Source organism: Mesoplodon mirus (assembly GCF_964341445.2).
Source record: "Mesoplodon mirus genome assembly, contig: HAP1_SCAFFOLD_935, whole genome shotgun sequence".
In the NCBI taxonomy this organism is placed as follows: Eukaryota; Metazoa; Chordata; class Mammalia; order Artiodactyla; family Ziphiidae; genus Mesoplodon; species Mesoplodon mirus.
Window position 1 is genome coordinate 97,156 of NW_028295110.1, and position 24,933 is coordinate 122,088.

The 24,933-nt window shown below is 37.5% G+C and overlaps 1 long non-coding RNA gene across 1 annotated transcript in view; it reads right to left on the reverse strand.

Annotated features, from left to right (window-relative positions):
- Positions 1-1,753: 1,753 nt before the first annotated feature.
- LOC309797741 overlaps positions 1,754-24,933 on the reverse strand; it is a 28,646-nt gene continuing 5,466 nt past the window's right edge. The window contains exons 3-5 of the long non-coding RNA XR_014292786.1: positions 11,989-12,085; positions 3,956-4,039; positions 1,754-2,774 (exon numbers count right to left, since the gene is read on the reverse strand). This is a non-coding gene — a long non-coding RNA (uncharacterized lncRNA). The remainder of the gene's footprint in view (positions 2,775-3,955; positions 4,040-11,988; positions 12,086-24,933) is intronic.

Consider the following 24,933-nt stretch of genomic DNA (forward strand, 5'->3'; position numbering starts at 1 on the left):
CATGTTATCTCATAAAATTACTGAGGGAAGGATATCTTAATATCTGAATTGAAGGTAGTGTACATTTAATCTACATTTGGCTTATAACAATGAATAATGAAAGGCTTTCATTTATTATATAGCTCACACTTTCCAAAGGGTACACTTCTAAAAGACTACTGATTTCTCACTGCTAATAAGCAACCTATTGTCCTTGCCTTGGTAAAATCTATTTTAATGACAGCTGGTTCTCTCCCAGATTATCCATTGGTATTACAGCGTCACGGTCTTTTAAGAGGAGCAGGGCTGACACGAGGACTCTTTGGGCTTATTTCTACAAGAAATTTAGTTTTTCTATTCTCCTAATTAAAAAATGTATAATTATTAATTTTTCACTTTACTCCCTTATGTCGTTGAATCAGAAAACAATGGACTATGGTCATGTATGTCATCTAATACTCTATCAGATCACTTTTTTTAAAATAGTGCAGCTTACTCAGGTAAGTTTACTGATCAGAACAAAATGGAATCAATTAGGAAAAAGTTCATACAGGAAAATATCCTTTTCAAAGTTGACTATTTTAACACAGTTAAATAAGCGATTATTTTTTAATCCTTTGAGTTAAAATTGTTCAGGGTGGCCAAGAAAGTCTGGAAACATGAAAAATGTCCATAAAAGCACTTTATTACTATAATACATTGAATGTGTTGCTCCTCATTATTAATTCACAGTTCATTAAGCTGGGCAAAATTACAACGAACAATGTGCATTAAAGCAAAATTCCCATCAATCATTTTCCATCTGTCATACATTCTGTCAGATGATTTGTGTGTCTAATTTTCATGGAAAAACTTGTACCTTTACTCCAGAATAAGAAATCAAGGGGGATCAATCTATTAAAAAGATATTAATATGCCCAGACTCTGTGGCCTTCAGTATTTTTTTTTAAGAAGATTCACCTAGTGCAAATCTTATAAATATTTTTACCATTTAATATGCCCAGACAAAATGGATACAAAAATTAGATAAAAGAGAAAACAACAAAAACAGATCCCCTTTGTTTTCAAAACATTTGATGTTTACATCAAAATATTTTGTTGAAAATGAAGTGATTTTTAATCTATAGTTAAAAGACACTATAATGATATTTAGAACATATTACAGATCCGGATTTTTACAAATAGATTTTTATTTAAAACAGGTCTCACACTGATATCAATAAACCAGGCACTCTAGAACAAAATGTGGAGAGATGGCAATTATGAGATGACTTCTTAATACTCCAAGGGAAAAAGATTTTTTCCAAAGTAGTCCATCTACAATATTAACCCTTAAGATCTACTCCCCTTGATAGGTTTCAATATTATTTTCTCTTTTATACACATTGACTTTATAATTAACTCCTACAGGAGGACATTTCTGGAAATGTTCCCAGATATCTACAGCCACACTTTCGGTCATGATCACACCATGGAAAAAGTAGGGAACATCCAGATCCTGATGATCCAGGGGTTTCATAATTACCCCTTTGAGGTCAGTCAGAATCATAATCATTCCCAGAACAGGGTCGGTCTTTACATTTGTGCCCCGAGACATGCAGATTGTAACACTACCCACCCAAAGGCAAGTTGTCTTCCTTACTCAGGTTTGCAGGGGCACCACTCACTGTGGTAGCTAGAAGAGTCCGTTGCCCCCAGCCCGGACCTGCATTCTGTACTCTCCACAGACACATCGTACTACAGATATACCAGTGGTGCTCATGAAACTTCCAGAAAGCTATAAAATAATGCATGCCAGGCACGGTAGATGAGGATTCAGAAAATGCTAACATCTTCTCTAGGAAATAAAGGTGACATACCTATGTGGCTTTAAGCATTTTTGTGCATTAGCTGGCCCCCTGGATCTGGGAAAAAGCATCTGATTTTAAAGTTTCTCAGCCTCATTCTCTGCAATGAAATCTGAAGCTCTTCCTTCCTTCTCTGAGTCCAGAAGCTGGAATTGATACAGTCTGCTCTCTGTGATTTGTCTCTACCATTTGTTTCCAGTGACCACTTCAACTCAGATATCTCTCAATTCAGGGATCACTCCTAAACTTCAGGACGAAGGTCACTGCCCTTTTCATTCCCACCACAATTTTATGCTAGTAACCCTTTACTGTGTCAATAAATTTATTTTGTAGAATGTGCCCCCTGGACTCCACCTGCTAAATCTGTTTTTTGGGCAAATCATTTGTTACTTAGCTAAACAAATTTTATAAAATCATATTTCATAAAATTGTATTTTATAAAATGTTACTTTCTTATTTTATAAAATTGGTAAGTCCAGGGATTTAGGCTTAATTATTATTTTTAAAAATGTTGGTACTCATTTTGCCAATTTTTCTCTTTTTACATATATCAGAAAATATGTTAAGAACTCAACTGTGAAGATACCACTATTTTTATTTTTTCTCACTTTTTGTACACAGGAAACAAGAAAGTTTGTTCCTTGGAAAACATCAGTCCTAAGAACGTACTAAGTTAAAGCTTAGCATGTTAGATCTGCGAGTAGCCTTGTCTTTTTTTTTTTTTTTCGGTACGCAGACCTCTCACTGTTGTGGCCTCTCCTGTTGCAGAGCACAGGCTCCGGACACGCAGGCTCAGCGGTCATGGCTCACGGCTCCAGCCGCTCCGCGGCATGTGGGATCTTCCCGGACCGGGGCACGAACCCGTGTCCCCTGCATCGGCAGGCGGACTCTCAACCACTGCGCCACCAGGGAAGCCCAACCTTGTCTTTTTTTTAATGATGCTTTTTTCTGAATTGGTTAAAAAAAAAAAAAAAAAAAAAAAAAAGCCTTAAGGCTTAGGAACAGAAGCAAATTGAGAATTAAAATCCGAATCATTCAAATGAAGTTTGTCAGAACAGTTTGTGTGTGGAGAGGACAGCTTCTAGGCACTTCAGAGAAACCAGCAGGACAGAATTGAGAATAGCCAGCACCTTACAGGGCTTCTCACAGAAATGCTTTAATGCAAAGAGGTGACTGGATTTCACAGGGAGACCAGGGAGAGGATGCAGAGATAATTAAATCACATTCAAGCACCTGTTTACCTGGGAGGTAAGTTCCTTCATATTGTGGTCAGATGCTGTTTAGGGGGACACTGGTGCAGGGGAGGTGTTGGGAGGATGAACTCTTTTCTGAGTGATTTTGCAAGTGTGAAAATTCATCCAACAGAGATGCTAGAAAAATTTGCTCCTAGTAGCGAGCGTCCAACATGATATTTTGGGACAAAAATGTGTATTTGGAAGAATTTTTCACAAAAGAGCAGTGATGGGAGGAAAAGATTCATATGGGCCTGGCTAGTAATATTCTTCCTTCACAATTTTCTTGTGGGTTCCTGAGGCCTGTTGTGACTGCTTGGAGACCTGGTCCCCAAGCAATGGCCCTCTTTGTCATACTCAGGGTAACCCAGGAAGTTGCTTGTCTGAAGCAGAAAAGGTTCTCCCTTCCACTCATGTCCTCTTGCTGATCAGATGAACACATGGCATCATCTACAGCTGAGAGGTGTTTGTTAACTACCTTTGTTTCATAGGACACAACTCATGTATACTCTACAGTAATGTTTATCACTGTCTTTTATAATCTCAAGGTAAGAAGTAATCAGTGTTAAAATCATTCTACTGGAATAACAAAGCACATGATTTTTTTTCCCTAATAGTGATTGTATTTGTTTGCTAGGGCTGCCATAACAAAAGACCACACTGGCTACTCGGTGGCTTAAACAACAAAAATATATTTTCTCATAGATCTAGAGGCTAGAAGTCCAAGATCAAAGTATCAAGTTTAGTTTCTTTGAGGTCTCTCTCCTTTGATGGCTACCTTCTCGCTGTGTCCTCACATGGTTGCCCCTCAGTCTGTGCATGTCTGTGTTCTAATATTCCCCCCTTATAAAGATACAAGTCATATTGGATTAGAGTCCATCCATATGATCATTTTACCTTAATTTTCTCTTCCAAAGCAGTATTTCCAAGTAGAAGTTAAGCTTACTGTACAAGCAATCAGGTATTTAATAAGAGGCATTGCTATGGAGACAAAAAAACAAAGGTTAATAATTGAGGCAAATTTCATATCAGTTTTTGAGTTCTGAGGGTAGACAGTTGAGAAGATCTCTAAATGTCAGGGTTAAAGCATCTTTTGTAGTTTGAATGTCCATCAGATGTTCAGGTAAACTTTCTGAGTGGTCCATATAGCAACAGGAACGAAGAAGACTGTCTAAACATGAGCTGCTGTGGAGATTTCTCTGAAGTTTATATTAAGATATCTACCTTCAGTATGCAGGACTTCAGAAAAAAAGGCAGTTTTAGTTTCAATTATTCCAAGTCAAAAGGGTGGGAGAAAATTTGGAAACACTAGTTTGGAGAGTTGTAGTCAGGTAGTGGAGGAAACTAGAAAAATTCAGGATATAGTCCAGTTTTCAGGTAATTAACAAAACTTCAAGGAAAATTAATAGCACTAGAATCTAATATCCACAATATGTATTTTGGTTTCTATCGAAAGATAATTTTTCTCTCTAAAATCACCCTCATTTCTATCAAAGATAGCCAAATTAAGACAAATTTGTTTGCAAAATAAGTCTAGATTCAAAAAACTTGGTCTTATTTATATAAGTATAGCAAGGATTGTGACTGACCATATAGGCTTATTTTTTATTTTTATTTTTTGCTTTTATTAAGAGAATTTATTGCCTCTCTCTCCTCCCAATAGCTCAGACATGAAGAAGCAACATCAGAGGAAGACAGACAGACAAATGGCTCTTTGAGTTTGTCCTGCTTGGCACTGGTGAAGGAAGAGGCAGCTTTCTCAAAGTTTTTATCTGCTTAATTGGATGTAGTAGAGAAAGGGAACAAGGAAAGTCAGAGGGTAAGTGAACAGGCTCTGCACCTACCAAGGATGTGTTATCCTCCTAATCGTCCCAGTAGGAATATTCCATTCATGTTCTTTGATCTGATCCTTGCATTGGAAGACACTTCTTTTTTTAATCTCTTTTTTTAAATTTAATTTTAATTTTATATTGAAGTATAGTTGATTTACAATGTTGAATTAGTTTCAGGTGTACAGCAAAATGATTCAGTTATACATATACATATATCCATTCTTTTTCAGATTCTTTTGCCATATAGGTTATTACAGAATATTGAGTAGAGTTCCCTTTGCTATACAGTAGGGTCTTGTTGATTATCTATTTTATATATAGTAGTGTGTATATGTGAATCCAAACTCCTAATTTATCCCTCCCCATACCTTTTCCCTTTAGTAACCATAAGTTTGTTTTTTAAGTCTGTGAGTCTGTTTCTCTTTTGTAATTAAGTTCATTTGTATCATTTTTTCAGATTCCACAGATAAGTGATATCATATGATATTTGTCTTTCTCTGAATGACTTCACTTAGTATGATAATCTCTATGTCAATTCATGTTACTGCAAATGGCATTATTTCATTCATTTTTATGGCTGAGTAATATTCTATTGTATATATGTACCACATCTTCTTTATCCATTCATCTGTCAATGGACATTTAAATTGCTTTCATATCCTGGTTATTGTGAATAGTGCTGCACTGAACACTGGGGTGCATGTATCTTTTGGAAGTATAATTTTCTCCAGATACATGCCTAAGAGTAGGATTGCTGGATCATATGGTAGTTCTATTTTTAGTTTTTTAAGGAATCCCATAATATTCTCCATAGTGGTTGAACCAATTTACATTCCCACCAACAGTGTAGGAGGACTCCTTTTCTCCACACCCTCTCCAACATTTTTGTAGTCTACAGTTTGTAGACGTTTTGATGATGGTTACTCTGACTGGTGTGAGGTGATACCTCATTGTAGTTTTGATTTGCATTTCTCTAATAATTAGCGAGGTTGAGCAGATTTTCATGTGCTTTTTGCCCATCAGTATGTCTTCTTTGGAGAAATGTCTGTTTAGATCTTCTGTCCATTTTTTGATTGGGTTGTTTGCTTTTTTGATATTGAGCTGCATGAGCTATTTGTATACTTTGGAGATTATTCCATTGTCAGTCTCATCATTTGCAAATATTTTCTCCCATTCTGTAGGTTGTCTTTTTGTTTTGTTTATGGTTTCCTTTGCTGTGCAAAAGCTTTTAAGTTTTATTAGGTCCCATTTGTTTATTTTAGTTTTTGTTTTCTTTCCTCTAGGAGGTGGATCCAAAAGGATATTGCTGCTGTGAAAGAGTGTTCTGCCTGGATTTTCCTCTAAGAGTTTTATAATATCCAGTCTTACATTTAGGTCTTTAATGCATTTTGAGTTTATTTTTGTCTGTGGTGTTAGAAAATTGTTCTAATTTCATTTTTTTACATGTAGCTGTCCAGTTTTCCCAGTACCACTTATTGAAGAGACTGTCTTTTCTCCATTGTATAGTCCTGCCTCCTTTGTCATAGATTAATTGACCATAGTTGTGTGGGTTTATTTCTGGGCTTTCTATTCTGTTCCATTGATCTATATTTCTGTTTTTGTGCAAGTACCATACTGATTACTGTAGCTTTGTAATATAGTCTGAAGACAGTGAGCCTGATTCCTCCAACTCCATTTTTGCTTTCATAGTATGCTTTGGCTATTTGGGGGTTTGTGTTTCTGTACAAATTTTAAAATTTTCTGTTCCAGTTCTGTGAAAAATGCCATTGGTGGGGGCTTCCCTGGCGGTCCGGTGGTTGGGACTTCACCTTCCAATGAGGAGGATGCAGGTTCAATCCCTGGTCAGGGAGTTGGGATCCCACATGCAATGCAACCAAAAAAAAAAAAAAAAAAAACCAAAATAACAAAAACAAAAACATAAAACAGAAGCAATATTGTAACAAATTCAATAAAGACTTTAAAAATGGTCCACATGAAAAAAATCTTAAAATAAAAATTCCACTGGTAATTTAATAGGGATTGCATTGAATCTGTAGATTGCCTTAAGTAGTATAGTCATTTTGACAGTATTGATTCTTCCAATCCAAGCACATGGTATATCTCTCCATCTGTTTGTGTCACTTTCGATTTCTTTCATCAGCATCTTAGAGTTTTCAGAGTACAGGTCTTTTGTCTCCTTAGATAGATTTATTCATAGGTATTTTTTCTTTTTGATGTGATGGTAAATGGGATTCCTTCCATAATTTCTCTTTCTGATCTTTTGTTTTTAGTGTATAGGAATGAAGGAGATTTCTGTGTATTAATTTTTTTTTTTTTTCTTTTTGCGGTATGCGGGCCTCTCACTGTTGTGGCCTCTCCCGTTGCGGAGCACAGGCTCCGGACGCGCAGGCCCAGCGGCCATGGCTCACGGGCCCAGCCGCTCCGTGGCATATGGGATCCTCCCAGACCGGGGCACGAACCTGCATCCCCTGCATCGGCAGGCGGACTCTCAACCACTGCGCCACCAGGGAGGCCCTGTGTATTAATTTTGTATTCTGTGACTTTACTGAATTCATTGATGTGGTGTATCACACTGATTGATATGAGCCTGTGAGCCATGGCCGCTGAGCCTGCGCGTCCAGAGCCTGTGCTCCGCAACGGGAGAGGCCACAACAGTGAGAGGCCCGCGTACCATGAAAAAAAATCATAAAATGGGGCTTTCCTGGTGGCACAGTGTTTAAGAATCTGCCTGCCAGTGCAGGGGACATGGGTTCAAGCCCTGGTCCAGGAAGATCCCACATGCCGCAGAGCAACTAAGCCCACACGCCACAACTACTGAGCCTGCGTTCTAGAGCCATTGAGCCACAACTACTAAAGCCCACGAGCCACAACTACTGAAGCCCATGCACCTAGAGCCCATGCTCTACAACAAGAGAAGCCACTGCAATGAGAAGCCCATGCACCACAACAAAGAGTAGCTGCCATTCGCTGCAACTAGAGAAAGCCCACACACAGCAACAAAGACCCAATGCAGCCAAAAATAAATAAAATAAATAAATTTATTTTTAAAATCATAAAATATTATAACCATCTTCTTCAGTTTACTTAGTCCCATGTAATTAATTCTTGTTTTGTTTGATCTTTTGTTAGAAGTTTTATGAAACCATCAATTTCTCCATTAGGGTTTTGTAAATTCTTACTCAGTTCAGTGTAATGATTTGAAATTCATCAGAAACTTGTGTTCTAGAATACTTGTTAGATCCTTTTCCATGAATTTCTCTGAACATGAAACACATTTTCAGGAAGCTTTTGTAAAAGCATCTGAGTAAAACCATTGTCTAAGTAATAAAAGACAAATATCCATTACTAAAAATTTGATTCATTCTAATGGAATTGACAAGAAAATTTATCTCTGTGACACAAAACATTTAAGATAATAACTAGAATTATGACTGATAACATTATACTAGGACATATCCAATTTTAGGAATTTCATATACTTTCGAGAACATTTATATTAATAACATTCACCCTTATGATATAACCTAGGGTTTATGATCATTTATTTATTTATTTATTTATTTATTTATTTTTTTGCGGTATGCGGGCCTCTCACTGTTGTGGCCTCTCCCTTTGCGGAGCACAGGCTCCGGATGTATGATCATTTATTTAGCAATGCTTCCCATGTAAGTAACATACCAAATAAGCCTAATGAGTTTCATAGCTCTCTTGTCTAATAAGATAAAACAAATCTTTTAAGGTGTTCCAAGGGGCCTCTGGAAAACCTGAACGTTATTTCCAGGTCAATAAGACTTCATTTAGAATTTGACTTGGGGGAAAATCTACTTTTTCAAAAATAAAAATGTTTTAAAACACTTTGTCAAATATGATCATATGTCACTGTGAATTAATATTTAGTTATCAATTTAATCAAAGTGACAAAGATTCACATGTAAATACAGATAGTTAAATAGTGTAAAAAGACTTAGCTCTTTTAATATTGAAAGCACTCAGTTTTTCTTCAAAATTATCAAAGACTCATAAAGACAAAATGTACAATATTTGTTTTGCCAGACAGATTACATTAAATGTAAAAAAAAGTCTTTGTTTACAATTTCTCATTAAGAGCAGACCAATAATTAAGAAAATTTTGCAAAAAGAGAGAAAAAACAAATTTTAATTTTCTACCAGCTTACTTTGGATATTAAAACTCAATCACTTTATTAAATTCATTCCAATCTTAGACCTGACTACACATAAAATTCCTTTCTAAAGATTCCTCTTTAACAAACCTCTTACAACTTTCTCTGTCCATTTTGATTTGTCCCTTGTTCTCTTTCCCATTTAGAAGTTACCAGCTTTAGGACAAAACTCACTTAACAAAGTTTTTACATTAACAAAAACATCTCCATACCGTACACTTTTTCTTACCCCCAAATATATTCTAATTTCCTTATAATTCCTAGTAGCTTTAACCACATCTATTATTTACAATTCTTAATCCTTTGAAGCTTTAATTTTTTTGTAAAGATAAAGTTAAAAATTATGAACTGTGTAAGTATTTTGTAGCTTGGCAAACTTATAAATACATTTCATAATTTCTAGAAACATATTCTACTTCATAGTACAAGCTTTTAATGAAGCACAAGACATGTTTACTAATAGAACCAAACATATTTAGTGTGTAATAACAGGTCAAAAGTAGGTAAACTTAGACTCGTTCAGCAATTAATATTTCAGTATTTTGTCTTAGTTGGAAATGATCTAGACATTCAATTCATTTAATTTAACTTAGCAAAACTCTAAGGGTACAATTTTTCAAAGACATTTAGAAAACTATTTAAGTTGACATAGCAAAAACAATTATTGCTAAAAAAAGTTTACCTAAAAGAATTCTTATCTTATGTCTATTTAAGTAATTTGTTCTTAACAATCCCTCAGATTACTCATGACAATTTCATAAGATGTTAAAGTAGTGTTAGCCATCATCTTAAATTATTATTATTATTACTTTTTTCTGAGAAATTTTGTAAAAGAGATAACATGAGCTTATTTGACTTTTAGTAAAACTACATAGCATAAAGCTATTATACTTAATGCTGATAACTCTTAAGATATGTCTGTATTAATTAAACCATTAAACCTGAACTAGATTTTACTTACCAAAAATTATCCTAGATCATGTGAATTTGAAAAATATTTGTATTCGTTTTTGTTATATTTTTGAGAATTTTTATATTGCTTGTTGGAATAAATTAAGTTTACTCACTCAGATAGCTACAGTCTTTTATTATTTATGAAGAAGACTTTTAAGTCTTCTTGCCCTTTAAGTGTACTTACCCTTGATAAACAATTTTAAGGAGACTGTGATTTAGAGTTTGAGCAAGAAAGGGTTTTTCTGGTGGTTTTTGTTTAAAAAAAAAACCTCTTTCCTTTTTTTTCTTTAAATTTTAGTTTCAGGTTCTAACAATTGAGATAATCTGGGCTCAGTCTCAGGCAATGTGGCTGTGTTTACATTTCAAAGACATGGTAAGATTTATAACTTTAAGGGACAGAGAAAAAAGTGTAAATTTTCTTCTGTGAGTTTTGGAGTGTATTTTTCTATTATCATAAGTTTCAGGGTAATTATTATTTTAAAAACTTTTTCTTCTTAAGTACAGGACAATTTTGCTCCAATTATCCTCAACTTTTATAATATCTACAAGAATTTGAGAGGAATAGGTTTCAGGGTTGGTGAAGATAAATGGGCCTTGACTTGTTCCTAAGTTGCATTTCTGGTTTTGTAGAGATTTGGAAGACAAAGATGATTGTTTCTATTAGCTCTTGAATATTGGCTTCCAACTGATCTTTTCCTAATTATTTGTAGGAGGGCCTAAGGAATTGCTGAGGAGATGGGGCAATTTTTAAAATTTTTCTTAAAAAGGGGAATTCATGTTGGATCTTTAATTTCTGTTATTTCATCTTAATAACGATTCCCTAAGGCTAGCTGTTATACATGATTTTTCCTTTCAATTTGATCCTTCCATAAATACCAATATGACAGCTGTTTATGATGAGAGCTCTCAAAAAGGGAATCTTTTAAATACAGCAAATTTAAAGGATCCATCATCTGGCCATTGAGGAGTAAGACCTTTCATTAATTTCAAATAGTGACTCAAATCAGTAAGCCTTTTTATGGAACGACCCAGAGGTAACTTTTCAGGCTTAGAATAAATCCTTACCATGGATGAAATAAGCATACTTTCAGATGGAGAGGGCACGGATGATATAGCCCCTATAATGTGAAAATTCATTTCCAAGGATAATCTAAGAAAGCAAAGGCCTTCATTGCACAGGCAGTAAGGGTGGTATAATGCAAACTGTGTCCCTGGTCTCTCCTGGGAAGTTGAGGCACCTCTGATCCCAAACCTACTAATCTGTGACATCAGGCATATGCTGCTGGAATGGGACTTTTCCAACACTAACAAGGCAATGAAGGTTGAAACAACAAAGGCCCCTTATGGACTGGGTCCCCTTAGGACAAACTCCTCTGACAGCTGGCACAACAAGACTAGAGTGTGCTGTTTATGACTTTGTGTCTCAGAACTCCAGTCAATTCAACTGGTTACCAGATGCACCCCAGTAAATACACCATCCAGATGGTGGAGACCAGAGAGAATATTCTCACTGGACAAAAAGCCAAATTCTCAGGACACAGAAAAATACAGAAGGAAAAATCTCATCCAGTTTTTATACAGAGGACTGACAGCAAAGTTTGTCTTAATAGGCACTGGACTGGAGAGAACTGGTAACTCACCAGTCTGTGAGGCTGTCTCAAACAGCAGGCTTATAGGGCCTATGCCTGTATTCTGCCCTATGGTTCTTTCTTCTTATGAAACATGACTCAGGAGACAGAGACAAAGAAAAACAGTGACTGTCTTTGGGAGGAAAGGATTAAGAAAAACTGAGATGAGATTACTCATTTCCAAAAACCAGATTTTCTATGTCACAAGGATCTTGCTCCATAAGTATTTTCTTCTGCTAATCTAAATTTAGAGATAGAGAAAAGGAGACTCTTAAGCACTTTCCCTCCCACCAGACCTTACAGGCCTGGGAAGTTGAGGAGATAAGAAACTTTACCTTCTGCTGGCCTTTGTCATGTGTCCTAGGATCTCTCAGCTGCAGCAGTCTTGTGGTGGGAAGCAGGGTTTAGCCAGCCTCCTGGTTGTCTTGTCAGCTGTTGAGGAGGAAGAAATGTCCCTGCCAACCTTCTTGAGTTAAAGAAGTAACAAGGTTTATACAGCCTTCTTGACCCTGCATTCCCTATCTCTGGTGCTAATGATGTCTTTCTACCTCCTGGTACAGGAAGGGCACCATTCACATGAGATATTAACTTCCTGCTTTCATGGAGACAGATAGGAAGGTCAGTGTGTCTCTCTTGCATCAGTCATTTCTTCAGTAACTTTAATTCAAAGTAATATTCCACTGAGGCATATTTTGGAGCATCCTGCCCTGGGCACCAACAAAGTCAAATGGTTTAGAGAGAAAGCAAGTCCCTTTGTCAGCACTGACCTGTGCTCATGGTGATTGTTATTCCATCTCCACAATACCATTGGGCTGGGTGCTCAAGAAACAGAGCTGTGAAAACATGGCTCCTGTCTCTTATAATTTATAGTACCAATGTTTCAAAGAAAAAATTTTATGTAGTGCCTCCTTTGTGTTAGACAATAATGCTGGCATATTTTCAAGATATACAAATAATAGAAAGAGACATGTATGGTACTTGAATTGTAGTGAGACATTAAAAATTCCCCCCCCCAAAAAATCTTTTTCTTTATACTTATAAGGAAAAAAAATGTAGATTCATTTTGGATAAGATAAAGAAAATTTATGAAGTGATAAATCTAACCTGAGAAAGTAGAAAAGAACACAGTACACAGGCTCTGAGCATTCTACTCACAGAAAATATTGTCCTGTTCTTTTGCAATATGGACTTGTTCCCCTGTCCCTATGTCTGTCTCTTCCCCTCTCTGTTTCTGCCCCTCTTCTCTCTCTCCCTCACACATACACACATTCACTCCCCTACAAAAAAACCCATTGAGTAAATGCTAATTGGCAGACACTGTGCTCAAACTGAGGCTACAGTGGTGAGTTAAAAACAGAGATAATTTTTCCATCCTCATCAAACGTATATTCCAAGATGGAGAAAGTGAATACTAACCAAAGAGTCACACAACCATAATATTGCAACCACAACTAAAAACCATAACCACTGAGTTAAGCTAAGCAAGCCACTATTGTCAGCTTTCTCTCAACCCTCAGTAGAGTGTGTTCCACTTAAAGGCCTTGAGTAAGTCACTATTCTGTTGAGAAAATCCAGGACATTTCTCAGTCTTCCACATCTGAAATTATGCAGTTTGGAATGTCAGGAACAAGAGTGAGGGGAAAGGTCATTCAGAACTGCAACTAACCAGTTTCTCTCTTTCTGACTGCTGCAATAACCTCCTGGTCTATCCTGTGTTTACTCCCATTCCTCTGGCCTGTTCACAGAGCTGCCAAAGTGGTCCCTTAAAATTTAAGCCTGATTGTGCCACTCTATACTCAAAATCATCCAGTGAATTCAATTTAATTACAATAAATCCAAAGTTCTCACCAAGGCCTCAAAGTCCTTTTTGATCTGTTCTCCCCTCCTCCCATGTCTCTCTTGGCCTCATTCCTACCACTCTCCCCCTTGTTTTCTGTAATCCAGCCAAACTTGCTTCTTCTCCAGCTTTTACTAAAACACTACTTAGTAGACAAACAATTTAACTTAAATTGGGCAAAAAATTTAATAAGACACTTAACCAAAGAAGATACAGGAATGGTAAATAAGCAACATTTAAAAATGTTCAGCATTATCAGTCATCAAAGAAAAATTAAAACCACAATGCAAATAACTTCACATCTACTAGAATGACTAAAATTAAAAAGATTGATAGCATCAAATGTTAGTAAGGATGGAGAACAACCAGAAGTCTCATACATTCCTGAAGAAAATGTGAAATGATGTACTACTTTGGAAAACAGTTCAGCATTAATACAACCCCCTAATTTCACCCCCTAGGAATTTAAATTAGAAAAATATGTCCACACAAAATTTGTACATGAACGTTCATAGAAACAACTTTATTCATGATTGTGAAACTGAGTAGGATCCTGTGGGGCCTTCCCAGTGACAGACTCCCAGTGTTCCCTGCTTCTTGTTTGTAGAACAAAGCTTTAGTCTCCTAGGCCTCCCTTGATTTCCAGAGAGCAGTTAATGATTACAGAACTGACAAAATTCAGAAACAAAGGAAAAGCAGTCAAGCAAGAAAAGTAACAATAGATTGAAAAACAGTGTTGTCTATATCCCTTTCTCCTCAAGGGATATAGATAACAGTCTGACACATGTCCTTGATGTGGTGCTCCAAGGACAATGGTGCTTCAAGGACAAAGGACAACCCTCTCTGAAAAAGTGTCAGCGTTACACCCCTTATCAGACCCTTAATTGCCCTCCCCACCATGTTGTGATGGTTATGAAATTCCTGAGCCCAGCTGGGCCATGAGACCTGTCCCAAATAAGAAAAGGCATCTTCCCTGTCCCACTGCCACCCTATAGAAGGAAAGTATATGTGCCTCGACCAATTAGTAAACGAAATTTTCACCTTGGAGCATTCCTTTGTTTTCTGGCTATAAAAACTGATCAATAGCACATGTTTGGGGTCCACTCCCCCAGACTACTAGGAAGTCAGCCTGCTGTTCTGGCAGAGACACTTTCCTCTAATAAATTCTATCTTCTTTACATTCTGCCTTGTGTCTGGAAATTCTTTTCCAACCCACGTATGGACCACGACACTTGAGAGTTTTTTGTAGACACTAAGGCTCTCCACCTGATGGAGGATTTGACTACATGCTGATCACAAGCATGTAGGTCCCAGACTGGTTGGAACAAGAAGGCTGATGATTAAGGTTCCCAAAATATCACCCTGTCACCTCTCCACCAACTAATCAAAAGAATGTCCATGAACTGATAATTCACCCTGAGACCCTCACTCCTAATGTTGTCTTTAGAAACACTTGCCCAAAAGTCTTCAGGGAGTTTGGGTCTTTTGAGCATTAGCTGCTTGTTATCCTTGCTTCACATCCTGCAAATAAACACTGTACTTTCCTTCACCACAACTGGTATCAGTAGATTGGCTTTGCTCTGCATTGGGTGAGTGAATCTGTGTTTGGTTTGGCAATAATTTAGGCAACCATGAAGGGGCCACCATCCCTAGTGGGCATCTCAACCATAGCACACTGGCCCCTGACCAGTGGCAGCTCATGGATACTACTCAGCAGCTGCTTGGGCACCTTTGTCTCAGAGATGGCCCTGAACACTTGCCACTGACCAGGCATCATTGGCCCATGGCACTTTTGATTTCTGTGGTAAAGGGAAAAAGACACATGCTTTGCTGGTTGAGATTTCTCTAGTAAGTAGTGGAACTTGTGTGTGATAATACCAGGGTATTCATTCTCTTAGCCATTTGGGTCTGTCAGTGGCTAACCATTTGTTGGGATTTTCCCTTTTGGGCTGAGGAGTTTGAAACCCTGAGAGACTACATTTGTTTGTTTGTTTGAGATTTTAAGATTACCAGCCATAAACAACTGAGAATGGGTAATCAGAGCTCTGTTTCATCTTATATTCCCTACGGTGTATTTTGCAGAATCGGGAAATTCTTAGCTCTTAGTTTCATGGGCTCGTACCCATGAAAAGGAGAAGGTGATATTTTTCTAAAATCATGTGGTCACAGTATTCTTTAGGCTCTGGAGAATAATGACCCAGATGGGGCACTTTTTGACATTCTAAAACTTGTTTTTGCGAATGAAAAAGCTGGCTTGTTAAAAGTATCTCTTCACTATTCTGACCAGAAGGAAACAAATCTTACTAGGAGGAACTTACATTTTTCCCCCTGTGCCTTTGAAATGTAAATGTTCTACCCTGGGCTCTAATGTACTCTCACTCACTCTTGTCTATACCATCGCCAATTCCTGAGACTGAGGGGGGAAAAAAAGGGAGAAGAGTCCTTTTTAAACTCAGGCAGGAAAACTGTGAGATCTCTGTTTGTCTGGAATGTATGTATGTCCATGTGTACATTATAAATATATCTCTTTTCCTTTGGATGGTATTATCAAAGTTAGTTTGTAAATGAGCTCTATTTAATTGACTTAAAGGAAATTAAGCACTTACAGAAATTCTCAGAAATATAAAAGAAACTAACTTGAAAGAATTTCAGATTCATGTGATCCGAAAAATACTCAATATTAAATTTGGGATAATGGCTGACTTGGTCTAATGTCTCATAAAGTTTTCTTGGGTAATCTAAACATAATTTTTGAGAACAAGTGAATAAAATAGAGGTAAATGAGACAAGAGTTTTTAGGTGAACTCTGGGAATAATTATGTTTTAGGAATGTCTACTTAAAAATAGCTTTTCTGGACGTTTTAGTAACTTGAAATTTTAGAGTTTAACTAAATTAAGCTAAATGATGAGAATTCATTGAATATCGAGGTCTTTTCCAAATAAAATAATATACTGAAATATTAATTACTAAACATTGGCTTCCTTTTACAGAGAAAGTAAAGATATTTAAGACTATTAATAAATATGTTTGGTGTCACACTGAGACATTTTCCATAAGAAAGCACATATTTTTAGAAATTATAAATAGCATTTATTTATAAATTTGCCAATCTACAGAATGCTAATGTAAAGAACAGCTCATAATTGCTTACTTCTTAATTTTCACTAGGAATTTAGGTTTTTAAGACTTGAGAATTCTAATTAAATATGTAATTAAAGCCACTAGAAATAAGGAGAACATTTTAGTATACAGGGTAATAGGATGTGTGTTTTCATTAAAAGAAGGTATGAAGAATAGGAATTTATTTTCTTAAAGAAAAAGGAAGTAATTTTCTCTTAAAGTTGGTTATTTCTAAATAGGAAATAAAATAAAGGGCAAGTTAATATGAATATAGAAAGTTGTAGATTTCTGGGGAAAAAGTAATCTTTAGAAAGAAATTCTATGTGTTGTCAGGACTCACTAAGATTAGAATGAATTTAATTGAGTAAATGAATTTTAAGATTAAAAGTAAAGTGGTACAAAAACTTAAAATTTTTTTCTCTCTCTGTTAAGAGAAAAAGTTTTCTTGGAATATTGATTTGCTTTTGATTACAGATGGTAAATTTTCTTTACCTTTTAAATAATCTGTTATAACTTTCTGTACTTGATTTTAAAATCTTTCATTGTAACTTTGGTTAAATGGATAAGCATTGTTTCACAGTGATCTGTAATCCTATTTGACCAAGTGTCTTGAAACTTTTTAACATTTTGGATAAATTTCTCAAGGATAGAATCCTAATTAAAGATATTTTGACCTCTAGATAGCTTTGGGATGTTTCAGAGGACCCCTAAGTCATCTCAAAGAGAGATATTAAACTAATTAGGATTATTTGGTATGTTATGGGAGGCACTGTCAATTGATTAGGGATAAATGTATCTCCAACCTTCTTAGGTTATACATTTAGATTATACTAAATATCATTAATATAGATATTCTTATGTTATATGAAATTAAATAAAATTTCTAAAATTTGAATATGTCAAATTTGTATGTTACAGAAGTAAACAAAAATTTTTTTGTCAATTGCATTTTAACCAGCTCTTTAACTGTGTCAAATTTTTAAGTCTTTTTATCATTCATAGATGCTTTTGCAAAAATGCTTCATCTTCAGGAAGATTCATACTAAAGACTTTCTGACAAGTGCAGGTTTCTGATAACTTTCAAATCATACCATTGAATTGGGTAAGAAATTAAAGAATTCTAATGGAAATCCCGATGGTTTCATAAAGGTTAAGGCTGCAAACTGTAAACAGCTCAAATGTTCATCATCAAGTGAATGAGTAATTCACATCAGCAATAAAGGGGAATGAAATATTAATATACATAACATGGATGAATCTCAAAACATGCTGAGTGAAAGAAAACAGGAACCAAATACACACTGTTAGATTCTATTTATGTAAATTTGAGAATGGGAAAACTATAGTCACTGAAAGCAAATCATATCACTTTTGTAGGAAGGTGAGGATTGACCACAAAGGAGCCTAAGGAAACTTTCTGGGTAATGGAAATTTTCTGTATCATGATTGTGCTAGTGATTACACAACTGTATATATTTGTCAAAATTTATCTAACTGTGCTGTACACTTAACATGAGTGCTATCAGTTGTATGTAAATTGTACCCCAGTAGGGGTGATTAAAAGGAAATATATATTATGTATGACATATAAATATATGTTTACATATATTACATCTATATCATGACAATAGAATAAAATATGTTCTTAGTGATTAAATTGCCATTTAGCCAACATCCAGAATGCCAAACATCCTTATTTTTTTCTTGTTTTTCCTTTCTCTAACCTTTCAAAAAGCATCATTTTTAATAGTCACATCAACATTGCTGATTAGATTTGCAGTAATTTGAAAACACAGAAGACATTCCTTTTAAAAATATAAACAAAAGCTTCTTTCATCTGCTCTCTAGATCTTTTTATTCTTATGCCACATTCTTTACACCAGTTGACCAATTGAGTTAGGCACTCATTTACTTTTTTTTTTTTTTTTTTGCGGTATGCAGGCCTCTCACTGTTGTGGCCTCTCCCGTTGCGGAGCACAGGCTCCGGATGCGCAGGCCCAGCGGCCATGGCTCACGGGCCCAGCCGCTCCGCGGCATATGGGATCCTCCCAGACCGGGGCACGAACCCGTATCCCCTGCATCGGCAGGCGGACTCTCAACCACTGCGCCACCAGGGAGGCCCTACTTTTTCACAAATCTTTGTTGTGTTTCTGCTAGTTCTGCATTAGGGACTATTAAGGAGGAAAACCACTGACACAAAATGGTTTCATTTGTGCTGAAGCCCACGATACCACGCATATATTTAATACCTAACCTACTTGCAATTTCGACCTTCACCAGAAATGTTATCTTAATTCTGAAATCTGGAATCTTCTGGTCAGCACCAATGTGGTAATCTATCACAGGGGCCCTCTCCATCTCCCCCAACCCAAGAAGAAGAGGCAATCTGCAAGATAAAACTCAAGGCTTCCCTTCCCTACAAAGAGAAGATAGTACTGGTCCCAAATAACCTTTTTTTCTTTTGCTAATGACTTTCTTGCCCACCCTCCTTTCTATAAAAACCTTCCACTCTGTGTAACTTCTCAAAGTGCCCTTCTATTTACTAGATGAGATGCTGCCCAATTCATAAAGCATCAAATAAGGCCAATCAGATTTTCGAATTTACTCAGTTGAATTTTGTTTTTTAACAAGACATGACCTTAAACAAGATAAACATTGCCCCTGTTTTCATCTCAGGTGGCCTCAGCCTGCAGCTGCTTGAAGCAGGATTTTGGTTCCTGGCCAGAGATTGAAGTCAGGCCGGGGCAGTGAAAGCACTAAATCCTAGCCACTAGACCACCAGGGACTAGTGGCCAGTGACAAGGTCCTGGCCTGTCTGCTGTGTAGAAATGAATTTCCACAGAGATGGAAAGTAGTGAAACAAGTAAAGTGTTTATTAGGAGGACAAAGAATACATGTGGATAGACACATGGGCGGGCTCAGAGAGAGAGTTGCACTCACATGGTAGTTTGAATCACTTTTATGGGGAATTTCTTCCAGGTTTCCTTTGACCAATCATCTTGCTTTGCCTGGTTCTGAGTCCATATTTGGTATACCTCAGGGTCCTCCCGTGTTCATGTGCATCTCTTAGCCAAGATGGATGCTAGCGAAGAGGCCTATGGGTAGTTGACATCACTTACTATGGGGTGGTGCCCTCTCCCTTTTTGACCTCCAAGGAACCCTTCTGCACATGTGTAGCTGGGAAGGTCTCCTTGACTATGAGAATGAGGAACATCTAGTCTTTTATCTCTTATCTGGGCAGGGCACAGCCTCCTTTCTCGATTGCCCTGTTATTGATATTTTGGAGTTTCTGTCCAGAGGGAATGAACTCTTGCTGCTTACCCTGCGGCCCATCTATCTCCTGCCTCACTTTCACAGAACTCACAATCTGCTGTGAGAGACAGTCAGAATATGAGCACATACACACACAAATAATTTTAAAGCCCGATAGATTTGAAGTCAATAGAAAAGACATTGAGGGCTTCCCTGGTGGCACAGTGGTTAAGAATCCGCCTGCCAGTGCAGGGGACACGGGTTCAAGCCCTGGTCCAGGAAGATCCCACATGTCGTGGAGCAACTAAGTCCGTGAGCCACAACTACTGAGCCCGCATGTTGCAACTACTGAAGCCCATGAGCCTAGAGCCCGTGCTGCGCAACAAGAGGAGCCACCACAATGAGAAGCCCTCACACCGCAACGAACAGAATCCCCTGCTTGCCCCAACTAGAGAAAGCCCACGCGCAGCAACGAAAACCCAATGCAGCCATAAATAAATAAATAAATAAATAATAAATTTAAAAAAAAAAGAAAAGACATTGAAAAAGAAATGGGCCTCCTTTTGATAAGGAAGTCAGAGGTTTCTCTGTAACTTCTTTTGAGAACAATAAGCCATGTCTTTTCCCTCTTCTACATTTTCTCTCCCCACTGCTGACCCCAACAAAATGCTGAAGACAGAATTTGCACTCAATAGATTACCTTTTAAATTGATGTAAAAGTATAAAGTATATTTAAGTGCATTAAAGTATGGAAGGGCATACATTTGGAGCATAAAAGCTCAGTACCTGCTGGAAATATCACATAATTGATGAATATAAAACTAATTATATAATAGGGAAATTAAAAAGAAATTTCAGGCTGTGTAGAGACTAAATTAAGAGAACAATATCATATATAATAGCTGAATATTTTGGCATTTGAAATTGGAATTTAAAAAATAGATAAGAGAGGAAGAAATAGGAGTCTTAATTAATAACTGAAGGACAAAGGGGGGATAGGTAGCTTATTTAGCTTATTTCTGCCTTTTTAGTTGCAGAAAATATCAGTTTTGAAACCAGATATGGTTGCAATGTATTAGTTCTGCACAAAGTGCTAGGATGAGTTTCCCCACACCCACAGTTTGGGGATAGTGCTTTACTCATAACTCATCTTTCATGCATTTGCCTAAATTCTTGTGGAATACAGCTGGACTTGCAGCTCATAAATGTGACCTTTGGATGTGTTTTAAACACTACTGAACTCCATTTTAATTTTACATAGTAAAGCCTCTGGGCTCTATTTACTCTTTCATTATATAACATTCATTTATCTTATGAAAAACGCTGTGATTCACTGTTGGTCTAGCATTTTTTTTTTCACTTATTTGGATGATTTTTAGAATCCAAACTGTATTGTTATTTATCTTGGAAAACAGAAACACTTTCGGGAGTCAGTTCTCTGAGTCCCAAACCCCTCACCTGACACCCTCTTGTGGTGCTGTGCCCTGGGGGGAGGATACAGCAGGATCTGCAGGTGGAGAGGCCTAGACAGCTGAGGGTATTATGTGTCTGGTTTATCGCCAAGATCAGTCAAGCCCCAAATTATAGTGTTGAGGGAGAAATTTTTCACGTAATGAGGTATGGGGAAGTCATTTAGGCTTATACATGGTTCAGTGTAAACTTTGTGTGAACTGAAAGAGCCTGTCAAGCACACAGAGCACATCTGCTTTAACCATTAAGGAAAAGAAATGCCTGATTCAAAAAGAAGGATAAGTGACTCCCTTCTTACGATGCCCATGTTCACACCCTCTCGAAGACGAGGCTCCTTTCCCACGTGCCAGGATCCTACTGTCTCACTAGACATGTCCTCAATCTGTCTCTTTTGAAATCTTTAAGGAATAGACCCCGTCATGTCTGATGTATGTTCTTTGTTCTGATAAAGTATAAGACTACCATGCTTCAGTGGAGAAGTTCCTTAGAGCCTTTTGAGGGGCTGCCTCCCAGATTATAGCCCTCAGCTTGGCTCAAATAAAACTATTTTCTGTTCCTATTATAAATTCTTTATTATTTCCCTCCACAGTGTGTTATTCCTTATGAAGTCCAGCTGTTCTAGGCTGACACCAAGCCACCCTGAAGCAGCCATCATGTCTTCATTGCCTCTTTCTCACATCTGGGTCCTTGAAGGTTGCTGAGATCACACTTGCTTGTCTGTGTCCATGGAACCCAGGGCAGAGCCCAGGTCCTCCCACCAGGGCCCTGGATTCTGGTACCAAACCCAGGAGAAGGTGTGCTCTAGTTATATCAGCCTCACCTGGCACCAAGGCCAAGATCGTCATGTGTTTTTTCCCAGACTTCTTCTGTGGGAAAGGGTTTTGGGACGTTTTGTTTTCCCTAGTTCACCCTAGAGAGATGCAAGGAGGAAGTCTGATGCAGACTTTCCAGCTTACAAACATCTGAGGGCTGTGTCTCAGGTCAGGATCAATGTTCCCTTTTCCATGGGCATTCAAGTCAGTGAGGCAGCCTGACTTGAGGGCCAGGACTCTGCCTCTGTAGTCCTGGAGGTGATGGCTGAAGGCTGGGGACAGGGGCGCTGCAGTTCTGCCCAAGGGGAATTAAAGGCCAGAAAGCCCTGGTTTCTGCAGGAGTCTGATCATCGCCTGGAATGTATGCCAGTTAACATATAATTTCTTTATCCTATTTATTCATTATTGTTATTTCTCATTTTACTTTGGGACTCAATTTTTTATTGTTATAGAAATCCAATGTTTTCAAAGATTCTCCCTCAAGGATTCTACTGTTAACATTTTTCATTAAGAGAAATGCCTGTCTATACCAATCTTTCTTTCCCTCCATTATTTACTGTGTCTTTTCTAGGTCTTGTCCTTGTCTCCTGGGCCACAGTCAGTAATGTCTCCACTTATGTATTCTGAGTGTGTGATCATTTGGTCCAAGGGATTCTGCTGAATGAAGTATAAATTCTGATATCTTTCTCTTGCAAACTTTCAAAAACTACAAATAAAATGAAGATATGGGCAATATAAAATGAAAATATGATTTTCCATTCTTATTAATATCTATCTCTATATTTCAATAGAATTCAATTATTAGCCCCTGGTGACTATATTTTTCAAAAGAATTCCCTAAATAATTACCAGGAATTCACTACTCCAATGTAATGTAGAAGATATTCTTAGTGTATTCTTCAAATTCATGTTGATGGTATGCTCAAGTTCCCTATATCAAATTGAGCTCCTATATTCCCTCTGAATAATAAAACTAAGATATGTTTGCTAAAGATTGTTGAAAAACAACATTTTAGCTTGACATGGACAGTACAAATACAGTATCACTAAGGGTGAAAATTTAGTATATGTCCTGTGGACTACCAATTTCATGTTCCACAATCACAATCGAACCATTTAAATACAGAATTATTTCCTAATTGTCTATTATATAAATCTCATTATAAATAACAAGCATTTTAAAAGCTTTAAATTTCTAACTATAGCTAATTAATCTGTACCTTTTTTCCTCTATCAACAAAAATTGACTTTCATGGTTAACTCAGTTAAAAAATAAAACAGCACAATAGGAAAGAAGTAAAATATCTCCATTGCCTACAATATATAATAATATATATAAATATGCTGATGACAAAAACGTGGGTCTGCTCTCCCATGTGCAGTAAAGCAAATCTACTGACACCAGGTTATGGCGAAGGAAAGTGCAGCGTTTATTGCAGGTGCCAGGCAGGGAGTTCAGGTCAGCTAGTGCTCAAAACACCCGAACCCCCTTTCCTGATGGGTTTCATGAAAGCATTTTTAAATACCAGGTGAGAGAGGGGAATCACAGGGTATGTGATCAGCTCCTGCACAACTCTTTGGTTGATGTGAGGTAACAGAGCAGTGTCACAGGGGTTAACGTTATCAATCCTCAGGCTCCAGTAAAAGATCTCCTACTTAAAACAGCTTTAAAAGTTAATAAAAATAAACATTAACTGAGTAGAGGGAAGGTGTCCTCAACTTCAGAACAGTGTAAAGTCAGCAAATATCACAGCTGGTACACCCCTCGAAGAGACTGATCTTGACTGGTTGCAATTTTTAAGAAAACACATTTGGGTAAAATTAACTCTGCACTTAAAAAAATTGACTCACAGGTTTTAGGTTTTCTAAATGCTCTAAAAGTACTTATTTTTCCTTTCCAAGAAGGGACTTACAACCTCCCCCAAAGTAAAAGGGCAGTGCCTCTTGGATTGCTTTCTCTCGCTGAACACACTGAAGAAAAATTGCATCATGTTGGTGTCTATCTGAATAATGTGCTCAGGGCTCTCCCTGAGTCATTGCATGGTTCTCATTTGCACGTGGGAGCCAATGGGTCTAAGTGCAGGCCACCACAAGATGTGCCACTATGGCATGTGGATTATTTTGAGCTGAAAACAATCAGGCCCAAAAGACTCAGGAAGAGCCTTTGAACTTCCCCCTTACTGCCTAAAATAATTTAAGACAGGGGGCCTGTCCCAGGAAGAAGCTATCACTAGAGATAAATGTAGTATAATATTAGGTGTGGTAGAACAGGAGGAACATTGAAAAGCCCATTTGATCAAAATCCTCTCTGTGGGGCTTCCCTGGTGGCGCAGTGGTTGAGAGCCCGCCTGCCGATGCCGGGGACACGGGTTCGTGCCCCAGTCCGGGAAGATCCCACGTGCCGCGGAGCGGCTGGGCCCATGAGCCATGGCTGCTGGGCCTGTGCGTCCGGATCCTGTGCTCCGCAACGGGAGAGGCCACAACAGTGAGAGGCACGCGTACCGCAAAAAAAAAATTCTCTCTGTGGCTCATTGTCTTTGGATGGATCAGCAAACATTTGTTTACCAAACATTAACTCTTTTTAACTTCCTGTGAATTACCTTACTTCCCCTTGAAATTTCAGACCCATACCTCCTTCTGATGCCGAAATTTGGCTTCTGTGCACTGGTATGGAATCGAATTCGGGGGCAGAGTTTGGGTGAAGTAGAATAGGTTTATTGTGTTGCCAGGCAAAGGGGGACACAGCAGGCTAATGCCCTCAAAACTGTGTGTCCCAACCTGGGGGGAT